Source organism: Globicephala melas, chromosome 3 (assembly GCF_963455315.2).
Source record: "Globicephala melas chromosome 3, mGloMel1.2, whole genome shotgun sequence".
NCBI lineage: Eukaryota > Metazoa > Chordata > Mammalia > Artiodactyla > Delphinidae > Globicephala > Globicephala melas.
In genome coordinates, this window is record NC_083316.1 from 120,114,345 (window position 1) to 120,123,279 (window position 8,935).

The 8,935-nt window shown below is 38.2% G+C and overlaps 1 protein-coding gene across 2 annotated transcripts in view; it reads right to left on the reverse strand.

Annotated features, from left to right (window-relative positions):
• Positions 1 to 5,023, reverse strand: part of NR3C1 (nuclear receptor subfamily 3 group C member 1) — a 669,693-nt gene extending 664,670 nt beyond the window's left edge. The window contains exon 1 of one of the 2 annotated variants that reach the window (XM_060296389.1): positions 4,900 to 5,023. The gene's annotated coding sequence lies outside the window, so the exon portion shown is untranslated. The remainder of the gene's footprint in view (positions 1 to 4,899) is intronic. The other variant, XM_060296390.2, reaches the window with a different exon arrangement.
• Positions 5,024 to 8,935: the final 3,912 nt, after the last annotated feature.

Here is an 8,935-nt window from a genome sequence, read left to right on the forward strand (position 1 = left end):
AATCTCTCAGTGGGAAAAAACCTGTAAACTGATGCTAATATTCACATTGGAAAAGGAAAACATGGACAAACCAAAGAAAATGCTTTCTGGTTTGTAAACCTTGTATAAACAGATGTTTAAAACTTTAGTTTGCCTACACCTACCACGCGTATAAGTGAGAATTAACTAAACTGAAATTCCATAGAAAGCTTCCCAAAGCTCCTAGTTTACCCATGAACTAGGATAAACACTGTAAATGAATAAAATACAGTGTATTAAACAATTTAAATATAGAGTCTTGGTTCCTTAAGTTCAAGAAATACAGTATTCCAGTTGTACCAAGTGACCAAAAGTGACGGAAGTTTTGTTTTTTTAATTGGAAAAGCAATTAATACAGAAAAGCACATGGTATAAAAACACCTCTGTGTCCTCAAACCAGAATTAACTAATAGTAACATTTAGCCATATGTGCTTCTAAAATTGTTTTTAATAAAGGAAAAATAAAGCAATACAGGGAAAGCTGAAGTATGTTGTATCCTTCCACGATTCCACACCCTTCCTTCCTTCTCTGCCTCTCCAGAAACAGCTTCTTTTTGAAACTTTGTGGGTATCCTTCTAATTCACGTTTTTATATTTTACTAGGGAGCCAGAAACCAAATATTATATTACTATTGTTTGTGATTTTAAATTTTACAAAAATGGTCTATTTTACATTGTGTATTCTATCACTTTCATTTTTTAACTTAATGTGGTATCTGTCCAGCTTAGTACAGGAAGATCTATTTATGCTAACTGCTATACTGTATTCCATCATTTGACTACACCAGAGTTTAGGCACTGCTTTATCAATGACGTTTACTGCTCCCCACCCCTATTTTTTCTATTACAGACATGACTTCTTGTGTACATGTACGGGTGTTTTTCTAGGGTACACACCTAGAAGTGAAATTGCTGCATTGTAGGCGTTCGCATTTTCAACCTTACTGGGTAATTGCCGAATTGCTCTCCCAAGTGATTGTACCATTTTACACTCCCACCAGTGGTGTACTCCCACCAGCGGTGCACTAGAGTTCCCATTTCTAAGAGACTTACAAACACTTCAAATTGTCTGAGTTTTGAATTAGGAATCCTGATTTTAATTTCTTACTTTGCCAATCTTTAGGTTGTGTATGGGGTATATCATAGCAGCTGTTGGCAGGCATTTTCATTATTATTAACAAAGAGCACAACATAAGAGCACAGCACGGATGTCTTAAAGTCATATTTGTAGCCGATATGTATTAAATGCATTTGGTTATGACACCATATAATAGAACAAAACAAGTACTTCTTTTTGTGGAGTTTGACTGCATCAAGCAATCACTAGGCAATGTGCACAGACTTGGAAAAGTATAATTGGTGTTTTACATTACTTTCCTTTGCTTGCAGTATCAACCACTTACTTTTTTATCAGCACTTGGCACCACACTGACATTGACTTATTCCCTTCTATTTGTATTCAGACCATCTTTGCTTGGTACAGAGGCATAGCAACTGTTTTATCTAACTACCCCTGAGGGATTGTATTAATGGTATAGTAGTTACTATGTACACAGTCTGGAGAAACTTTTTCACATGAAGATAAATTGTCAAGCCCACAAAAAGAAGAAGAGGGCAAAGGGATGCTATAAAATAGACCTTCCCTCTTTAAATGTAGCATTTCAAATTAATATTTTCCATTACATCTAGCTGTAATGATGAAATATGTAACAACTCAGCTGACAACCAGTGAGTGGCTGGTCCATACAAACGTGCTTCTGTGGTTTGATACTGGTTCTACTATCCCTTCTCTTTTAGATCTATGAATGGGTCTACAAGTTCAGAAAAAGGGGCAAAAACAACTACATAGTGTTTACAGATGTCATTTAAAAGATGAATGCAACACTTAGAAGCTTAAGAAGGAAAAAGAAATATGACTTTTGCTTCCTACCTTTTTCCTTTTTGTGGATATAAGAATGATGGTAGGCCAAAAAAACCCAAGAATTTATGCACAACAGAATTTTAGAGATTCATGGGCCATTTTCATTTTACAGTTGGAAAATTTGAGGCATTAAAATAACTCATTTAAGGCACACTCTGCACTTCATTACTCTGTCTCTTCCTGTTTTCTCCATGGAAGGGAAGGTGTCCCTTCTCCTTTCCTAATGAAATGACTGACCTTTGTTAGCTTCGATTACCTGATCACTGGAGCGTCACAGTCAAACTCACCACATCGTTAAATTTTCCTCTGAAATAGCATTAATGGCAGAGGAAAGCGAACATTCTCACGGAGAAGTTGTCAATTCTATCTTGAATTCTGCACTTCATTTCATGATACAACTATGCTTGTTTTAACTTAAAAACACATGAATTGGAATTTCATTTCATGATACAATTATACCTGTTTTAATTTAAAAACACCCCAAATCGTTGAGTACAATGTGTGTTCCAGAAAGACGCGCCATGTCTGTCCTGTTCTTTTATTTAACAAATATCTATTGAGAACCATTTATCTGCTGAGAAAACAACAGAGGTCACTGCTCCTCTTGGCACTTACAGTAGAATCACAAAGCACGTGACTATAAATAATTATACAAAGAATCAGCGGAAGGTGTTGTGGTGTGTCTAAAAAGGAGAACCCACCCAGACCAGGGGATTAGGAAACGTAATGTTTAAGGTGAAAATGGAGTAGGAGGTAGCTTTCAAGACTGCCTGCCACATAATCATTAAATTAAGAGAATCACCACATAATTTTTCACACTGATCTTTTCTAAAAGATGAGTTATAATGCTTTTGTAATACATTAGGCTTTTGGGGGTTTTCTGCATATAATTTTAATTCAAACAAAGATCACATTTTAAAAATTATTTGCTGTTTTGGATTTTTTGTACCTTTTCCTCCTCATCAGCCTATCAGTTGCTTAAGTGTGAGCTCAGCAATCCTGGTGTATGTAAATGTTGAGGGTGATCCTGGATTCTAAGATGGTCAGGGAAATAATCCAGAAGAAAGAAGTTCAAAGATGCCCTTGAAAAATTGAATTTAATTGACTAAACAACAAGCTCAAATCTTTGGAATACTGACCTCTGCTTCTAATTCCATTAGATCCTTTAAAATCCATACTCTGCCCCTGCCCCTTTTTTCCCTCTCTGTAAAATTGGAATGACACAATGAAGTTGACTAGCAATTAATTTTCTTAGGTACATATTTTGCTGGGCTCTTTTGTCCTGTTCTATTATATAGTTAAGGAGGTCAATCTTTCAACTAGTGGTGAAAATTTTTTGTTTACTAAAGGTCCTAGATTTTCATTATTTATAAGAAATGAGTTAAGCGTGATGAATAAACACGGGTGACAATTAGTTGATTCCGTGTCGGGTCCTCACATGGAACCAGATGGTCTAGCGATGCATGTAAATAGATCATTTATTTCATTTGGAAATCTGATAGTTGAATAAAAAATTAGACATTTGTTATTAAAGTACATTTACTAATGTTCTAATTTAATATATTGTTAAAACAAATGCAAAGTGAAGTTAAGGGACTTAAATTACTTTGGTCAACTGGGAATAAATTCAAAAGCTTCGTCAAAAGCTGGAATTTACAGTCTGCAATCTAGCTGCTATATACTGAACATTTGTGTCCCCCCAGAATTCATATGTTGAAGCCCTAATTCACATGTGATGGTATTTGGAGGTGGAGCTTTTGGGAAGGTTTCGATAAACTCCTGAAAGTGGAGACTCTTTGACTGGATTAGTGTCATTATACGAACAGGAAGAGAGACCAGAGTTTCTCTCTCTCTGCCAGTTGAGGACACAGTGAGAAGGAAGCCATCTGTAAGCCAAGAAGAGGGCTCTTATCAGGAACGAACCTGCTGACACCTTGATCTGGAATTTCCCAGCACCCAGAAATGTAAGAAAATAAATTTCTGTTGTTTTAAGCCACCCAGTCCATGGTATTTTGTTATAGCAGCCTGAGCTGATTAAAATGCTAGCTTATTTATTTATTTTATTTAAAAGTTACATTTAAAATACTAATTATAATTAGTAAATATTGATTTGACTTGGCTTTCCGAAAATTTTTGCATGTACAACTAGGGGGAAGCAGCATATATTTTATAGGGTTACTTCATGCTTTATGAGAAGTTATAGATTGATTTTACCATTGAAAATGACAGATTTATGCCCCATTGAACACTAAACAGCACTTCCTGATTTTTATGCTAACATACTTTGACTTTCTGCATGCTTGGTAAATATGCATAATAATGGTAGAAAGATTTAAACAGGTAATAAAGAGGGAGGATTATCCAACCATGTTCTTCAAGAATGGATGATACGATGCCATGCCAGTGCATTCATTAGGTACAACAAAGAGAGTTAGAGTTCCTTATAAATGATTTTATTAAAAAAATCTCCCTGAAAACTCTAAGGGTGGGAGTAAATCTCTTATCTCATAGATAGAAGAAATATTTGCACATACATTCTTTAATGTAATGAAGATGAAAATTACGATACCTCAGTGATCTCAGATAAATAATGAAGCACTTCAGCTTTAAATGAGTTGCTCAGAATGCTTTCATAATAACAATAATGCTATTAAAGAAATGATAAAAGGTTTGGAGACACTGTAGTTTTGCCATCTTGTTCCTAGGCAAAACCATGGCTCTGATAATATCACTTCCAGATCTGACTTCCTCTAAAGGACGTGAGAAGTCATTATTTAAATATATGAGTAATAATGAAACTCACTTTGCCCGTAAGATTGGCAAAAATTTGAAAGATGCTATTTGTTGTTTTTTTTGTGACTCTATCACAGTTCTTAGTTGCACACAACAGAATCTACTATAGCTAATTTAAACAGAAATAAAACATTAAAAATTATTAGATGCTCAGAAAATTAGCATACTTGCAGAAACAGGCTCTAAGCTGTGTTACAGAATAGGTCTCACTGCAAGGCTTCAGAACCGTCCTAATGAAGGAGCTGCTGCCATCCTGGACCTTGAATCACAAGGTCTGCCACCTCCAGCACCAGCAAAAACGATGTCCTGTGCCTAACCACTTCTCTTATGTAATTCTTTTCTGATCCAAGTTTCATGTGACTGACTCTAATTGGTGGTTTCCTAACTGCAGAAGAAACTGGGAAATGTAGTTTTTAAATTCTTTGGAAAGGAAGGATTCAAATATATACATTATCAAAGCATAGAAAAGGTGTCCAAAATTTTTCAATAGCCCCAATTAACTAACGTCCTTCTTGATAAAGATACTGGAATCCTGAGAGTAGTATCAACTAGGAAAGGATTTTTGAAAGGCAATTTGGTGTTACCAAAGACAACTTAAAATTCATATTCAGTATGATTAGCTGTTTCATTTCTAGGAATCTATCCTGCAAAAATAATTACATATGTATCAAAAATATGTATAAAGACGTTTGCTAGGGCATTGTTTGTAACATTAAAAATAGTCAACATTTACTAAAGGTCCTGTAACCACTAAGGTTCTGAACTGTAGCCTGTCCTTTGTTGAGAATTGCCCATACTGCCATATAACATGGATGACCAGCAATGGTGACCATGGGGGGATTTCTGATTATACACAGTGTCACTATATTCCATAGGGACCATGGCCTTGGTAAGGAGTGGAACCAGATGCTCACTCATTCCCTTTCATCACCACCTATTTTCATCAGCAAGCCAATGGAGCACATAAGAATCACCTAAGGCGCTTGTATATAAAACATATTCTTGGACACCCTGCTCTAGAGACTCTAACTCAGTAAGTCTGGGGTGAAGCCCAGGATTTTGCATTATTGATAGGCTTCCACAATACTGTAGGCAGAATAATGTCCCCCAATCAAAAAGAGGTCTACATTCTCATTGTAATTTCTTCCAATCTCATGATTGTAAGCACCATCTTTATGCCAAAAATCTGCAAATTTAAACTCTTTGCCAAACCTCTCTTCTGAACTCCAGCCTCACGTATCCAACTGCCTACTCTACATTTCCAATTGGAAGTCTAATATAAACACCTCAAGCTTGACGTGTCCAAAACCAAACTACTAATGTCTCCCCTGCCCCCAAAATCTTCTCTACTCACAAACTTCCCCATCTCAATTGAAGGCATCTAGGTTTTACTGTTTCAGGACAAAAACCATGGAATCATCCTTGGTGACTCTTCCCCCTTTTTTCCCATATCCCATATTTAATCCAACACCAAATTGTATTGATAAGATTTCCAAAATATCCTGAGAGTCCAACCATTTAAAATCACCCATCCACCACCCTAGCTGAGTCATAAATTGGAATACTGGACCACTGCAACAGCCTCTCCACTGGTCTCCCAGATTCCATTTCACTCTTCATATTCTATTCTCAACTACTCAGAAACCAGAGTAATATACCAAAAAACATCAGATTTCTCAACTCTGCTCAAAACTCACCAGTAGCTCCTCATTCCACCTGCAAGTCTACAAGTCCTAAATGATCTGCCCCCATCCTGCCATTACCTCACTGACCTCATCGCCTCCTACTCCCACCTTGTTCTCTTGTATCAGCCACACTGCTCCTGACTTAGGACTGTCCCCTCTCCCTGGAATGCTTTCTACAGACATCTACACCTCTGTCATTTCCTGTGTTCAAAGGCCACCCTCTCCATAAAGCCTATCCCAATTAACCTATCGAAAATGCAGCCCTCACCCAGTGCCCATGGCACCCTTCATTCCCTTTTCCTGCTCCTTTTTTTTTTTTTTTTTTTTTTTTAACTGGTACACAGGCCTCTCACTGTTGTGGCCTCTCCCGTTGCGGAGCACAAGCTCCAGACGCATAGGCTCAGCGGCCATGGCTCAGGGGCCCAGCCACTCCGCGGCATGTGGGATCTTCCCGGACCGGGGCACGAACCCGTGTCCCCTGCATCGGCAGGCGGACTCTCAACCACTGGGCCACCAGGGAAGCCCTCCATTTCTAATAAATACTATTGTTTACTTATCTATTATCTCTACCCTTTATTAGTTATTTCTCCCCACTGGAGTATTAGCTCCACGAGGGCAGGAGTTTTGTCTATTTGGATTGTTGATGTATCTCACGTTCCTATTACAATGCCTACAAGGTTCTAAATAAACAGCTGTTACATTTGTTGAAATAGGACCACAGACCACACTCTGAGAAACAGAATTAAACATCTTCTGCAAGTTGTATTTATCACATCATCATGGTGGCATTAGAATAAAATTCATATTAACTTGTTTTATTGAATATCAGAATTGTATTTCTCGAATAATTTGTGACTTTGGGATCACAAAGTCTCCAACCCTTGTACCAGATATTCTTTCCTGCTGAAAGGTCTACTTACTTTTCATGGCTTAATGAAGCATTTTAATGTGTAGCCCACGTGGAGCTCTCTCAAGAACTGTCATTAGAACATTTTGTTTCCTGGACCCTAAAACTAGGTTGTGAATATACGGAAATAAGATGGACTTTATTTTTTTTACATCGTTTGGAAGAACGGCAATGGTCTAGAGTTTTACATTGCTTGTTCTTCTACTCACTGAAAGGAACCAAGTGGCAAAGTAATTATTGATCACACAATATTTCTAGGTTTATGCTAAAGCTAAAGAAAAATGTCCAATTGAGGGAAACTTCCCAGAAAATAGTTTCGAGTATTTTGGTGTTCAGTCACATTGTGTTCCAAATATGTAACTGAATGTGTATCTTGATCAACAGAATAACCAAATTATTATTATTTACCAGTTGGGTTTTCTTTTCTAAATAGTCCAGCTCAGTTTTTTCTGACTGAGTAAACTAGCAAGATAAAAACAAACCTCCACTTACCCTTGTTCTAGATCTGATACTTCCTGGGATATTTTAGAAAGTGGCAATTACCAGATAGCAGGAATATTCTGCAGAAAGGGCGATTGTACCTTGCATTCAAGCTTTGCAAAACTACTACTCTGGCATACACTTATTGGGGTCTGTCTTGCCTCAGTATCTTTTTGCACATTCCCTTTCTTTTCTTTTTGAGTCTCAGCTCAAGAACCAACATCCTCTACCTTCATCCTCTTAGTCTCATCTCTTCCTTATCATCCCATATTGTACTCATCTTGGCCTTTACCACTCTATGTTGTAATCCTATGTTGCAATCATCTGTTTTTCCTTGGCTGTTCTCTATTAGACCATATCGTTCCTCTCTCTGTCCCATTTCTACTAGGGTGTATGGCACATAGTCCTAAATGAACACTTGGCAGTGAATTTTTTGGAAGGAATGTGAGCACTGGGAGTTGGGCCATCAGGAGGTAGAGAAATTTTTACAGATCCTGATACCTGGACATTAGGTAAGAGAGAACTATTCAGATCCTTGTAAAACTTTATAGTAACCAGTGCCTTTTCCATTTCCTTGTCTACCCTCAAATGAGAAATGAGAGAAAAATTAGGCTCAGTGAGATCTTTATTCAAAGAATAATTCATTTTCGCTGGCTTCAAGATGATGGAGGAGTAAGACGTGGAGATCACCTTCCTCTCCACAAATACATCAAAAATACATCTACGTGTGGAACAACTCCTACAGCACACCTACTGAATGCTGGCAGAAGACCTCAGACTCCCCAAAAGGCAAGAAACTCCCCGCATACCTGGGTAGGGTAAAAGAAAAAAGAAAAAAACAGAGACAAAAGGATAGGGACAGGACCTGCACCAGTGGGAGGGAGCTGTGAAGGAGGAAAGGTTTCCACACACTAGGAAGCCTCTTCACTGGAGGAGATAGGGGGTGGCGGGGGGAAGCTTCAGAGCCACGGAGGAGAGCACAGCAACAGTGGTGTAGAGGGCAAAGCGGAAAGACTCCCACACAGAGGATTGTGCTGACTAGCACTCACCAGCCCGAGAGGCTTGTCTGCTCACCCGCCGGGGCGGGCGGGGGCTGGGAGCTGAGGCTTGGGCTTTGGAGGTCAGATCCCA